The following is a 4,162-nucleotide window of genomic DNA, read 5'->3' as shown; positions in this document are numbered from 1 at the left end:
AGAACGTCAAAAGTATGAAACAATTGCTTGGCTTGTCATCAGGGTTGTGCATGATGTGAATATTTTGTGTGAAGAAGATGGAGCATAGCCAGACTATATGATTTTGTAGGGATAACTTTCTTTGGCCTTGTTATTTTGAAAAGACATGATCGCTTTATTAGTAGGCTTGAAGTATTATTTTTTTATGTCAAATGATAGACTATTGCTTTGAATCACTCGTGTCTTAATATTCATGCCATGATTAGATATGTGATCAAGATTATGCTAGGTAGCATTCCACATCAAAAATTATCTTTTTTATCATTTACCTACTCGAGGACGAGCAGTTATTAAGCTTGGGGATGTTGATACGTCTCCGTCGTATCTATAATTTTTTATTGTTCCATGCCAATATTATACAACTTTCATATACTTTTGGCAACTTTTTATACTATTTTTGGGACTAACATATTGATCCAGTGCCCAGTGCCAGTTCCTGTTTGTTGCATGTTTTTTATTTCGCAGAATATCCATATCAAACGGAGTCCAAACGCGATAAAAACTGACAGAGATTTTTTTGGAATATATATGATTTTTGGGAAGAAAAATCCACACGAGACAGTGCCCGAGGTGGCCACGAGGCAGGGGGTGCCTACCCCCTAGGCGCGCCCCTGACCCTCGTGGGCCACCCGTAAGGCGGTTGATGCCCTTCTTTCACCGCAGGAAGGCTAATATCCGGATAGAGATCGTGTTAAAATTTCAGCCCAATCAGAGTTACGGATCTCCGAGAATATAAGAAATGGTGAAAGGGAAGAATCTGAGAACGCGGAAACAGAGAGAGACAGAGAGACAGATCCAATCTCGGAGGGGCTCTCGCCCCTCCCACTCCATGGAGGTCATGGACCAGAGGGGAAACCCTTCTCCCACCTATGGAGGAGGTCAAGGAAGAAGAAGAAGGAGGGGGGCTCTCTCCCCCTCGCTTCCGGTGGCACCGGAGTGCCACCGGGGGCCATCATCATCATCGCAATCTTCACCAACAACTTCACCGCCATCATCACCAACTCTTCCCCCCTCTATGCAGCGGTGTAACCTCTCTCTTACTCACTGTTTTCTCTACTTAAACATGGTGCTCAATGCTATATATTATTTACCAATGATGTATGGCTATCCTATGATGTTTGAGTAGATCTGTTTTGTCCTACGGGTTATTTGATGATCGTGATTGGTTTGAGTTGCATGTTTTATTATTGGTACTGTCCTATGGTGCTCTCCGTGTCACGCAAGCGTGAGGGATCCCCGCTGTAGGGTGTTGCAATACGTTCATGATTCGCTTATAGTGGGTTGCGTGAGTGACTGAAACACAAACCCGAGTAAGGGGGTTGTTGCGTATGGGATAAAGAGGACTTGATGCTTTAATGCTATGGTTGGGTTTTACCTTAATGATCTTTAGTAGTTGCGGATGCTTGCTAGAGTTCCAATCATAAGTGCATATGATCCAAGTAGAGAAATTATGTTAGCTTATGCCTCTCCCTCATATAAAATTGCAATAATGATTACCGGTCTAGTTATCGGTTGCCTAGGGACAAATAACTTTCTTGTTTGACAACAAACACTCTTAACTAAAACTAATTTAGTTGTGTCTTTATCTAAGCAGCTCCTACCTTTTATTTACATGCTATTTATATTCTTGCAAACCTATCCAAAAACACCTACAAAGTACTTCCAGTTTCATACTTGTTCTAGGTAAAGCGAACATCAAGCGTGCGTAGAGTTGTATCGGTGGTCGATAGAACTTGAGGGAATATTTGTTCTGCCTTTAGCTCCTAGTTGGGTTCGACACTCTTACTTATCGAAAACTGTTGCGATCCCCTATATTTGTGGGTTATCAGTGGTGCCTACAGAAGGAAGCGACCGGAGGAGAATGATTGTGGGTCTTTGGCTATGGCTGGGAGCTGGGGCTCAAGTTAATATAGCGGGCGAATGGCAATGAGCCACGGCAGGCGGATGGACAGCTAGCGCCGGAGTAGGTTCGTTGGCAGCCAAGTGTCATTAATGTGGGCGGCGGGCGGAAGGATGGCCGTGGTGTCGTTAAAATGCGGAGCAGTCGCTTGCACCAGGATGCCGCGTGGGTGGCGCTCTCTCGGTCGTCGCACTGCTACAATGCCGACACCAGTGAGAGGTCGCGTCGAGCATGAATTCAGATGGTGCTCTAGTGACTTAACTGCAGGTGGATTGGGTCACTAACATGTGGGCCCAACGGACATCTGGCCCGTATGTCAGTGACACACCGACTACACCTGCAGTTAAGTCTGGTGAATGCGGCATTGACATTCGGGAGAGACAGTGGCCGTTTCAGGTGGGAAGCACGCGCTAGCGATGGAAGGGGTTTCAGTAGGCCAGGGCAGTCAGACGCTAGCATGGTGGTAAAATGTGAACTCATGGATGATTAGCCTTTGAAGCGTATGCGCCATGTATTGACAACTAGGCGTCCATGCAACCGCTCTTGTCGCCAGCTAGCCTTCGGACTACCATTAGACACCACACAACCATGCATAACTTACAAATAATGGACGAATCGATCAGACACACACTCGTGTGCAGTGGCACTATGATTGGTCGCTCACGATAGTACATACTCCGTACCATAGTACCCTCTCAAGCTAGGCTGTTTTGTAGATTTTCGTTGTGATGGACGATATACATGAGCAAGGTGCCGAGTCACGAGTATGACCGTTGGTGTTGAGCCAGGTGAATATATGCTTGGTGTTCGCGGAGGCCTCCAGCAAACATCTAAACCGTAATGTCAGGTACCACCAGGGCGCGCAGGTGACGGGCTCGCCGTTTGCATTGCGCCATGAGCAGGACTTTGATTGAGAGGGCGACGTGCATGCATTAGCATGGTTTGATAGCGTGAGCGTGAGTGTCTGCGTGCGTACATGCTACTTGCCTCTATGGATGGTGTGCTCTAATGTGTGCATCATGTATAATATAAAAAATCCGTTTGTGCATTTAACGCAAAGTATTTCATTTTCATTTGGCTGACGAGGGTGCGTTGCAGCGACGAGTCTGTGGTTTGATTCTTCACATATGCATAATTTTGGTTTTTATTTCTTTCTCCACTGACAGGTAGGCCCGCATAGATAGATAGATAAAGAACACGAGCTGATGAGGCGCATGCGGACTGTTTGACTGGTCAACCAGACAAATATGGAGCTATACGCTGAGCTAGTGACCGTATAATCACCATATCTCGTATACAATGATCAAAGTGAGCTATCAAGACAAGTTCGATGACCGCCAATGCATTTTACTCATTAATAAATGACTAGGATTGAAGGAGAATCCAAATTTCCTTCGTCTTCTGTCCTTGAGCTCTTGAAAAACCAATGCACTATACAGTTGTGCGGCCACTCCACCCCAGAGCTGTCACCAAGTGTCGTTCGTGCCACCGCGCCACACACTAACCGGTAAGGGAGCACTGGCATCCCACCGCGCCGAGTTCCTTGCCGCCCACGACCGCACACAAAATGGTAGGGAAGCGATGGCATCCCGCCGTGCCGAGTTCATCGCCGCTCGCGAACTCACACCTACGTGGGCGGAATTTGAAGAGGCCAAGGCCGAATGGGCGGTAGAGCAAGAGGCGGCCAAAGCCACACAGAGGGAGCGGAAATGTCAGAAAGCACTCAATAAAAGAGAGGCTCGCCGCCGCAAGAAAGAAGAGGATGCAAGCGCTGCTGCAGAGAGGTCGGCGGAGATCCAAGCACGGTGGGGTGTCGCCGACAAAGCCAGGAAGGAGAACAATGACGTCTGGCCAGCATGTGAGAAGTAGTAGTACTACTAGTCTCAAGGCATACCCTAGATGCGCCGCCACCGCCTCCCCGTAGCACCTCCACCATTTACCATGGCGGTCTTCACCCAACCCCTTCTGCCCACTGGACGGTGGACAAGGAGGGCGAGGAAGAGGAGAAAGACGTGGGTCTGAGGGGGTTCTACGAAGCGGATCGGGAGACTGGATTGTTCCTGTGCCTGTTGCGCGAGGGGATTGTCGCCATGGTTGGAAAGCAGTTCCTTGCTGATTGCGGGGCGCCGGTGTAGCACGCCGGCTCGGTCGCCCGAACGAAGAGGAGGCTCACGCACCACGCCTTTGTCGATGTTGTCGGACTCTTGCCTGGCCAAGGCGCTG

Source organism: Triticum dicoccoides, chromosome 6A (assembly GCF_002162155.2).
Source record: "Triticum dicoccoides isolate Atlit2015 ecotype Zavitan chromosome 6A, WEW_v2.0, whole genome shotgun sequence".
In the NCBI taxonomy this organism is placed as follows: domain Eukaryota; kingdom Viridiplantae; phylum Streptophyta; class Magnoliopsida; order Poales; family Poaceae; genus Triticum; species Triticum dicoccoides.
Note: the sequence above shows the minus strand (reverse complement) of the source record.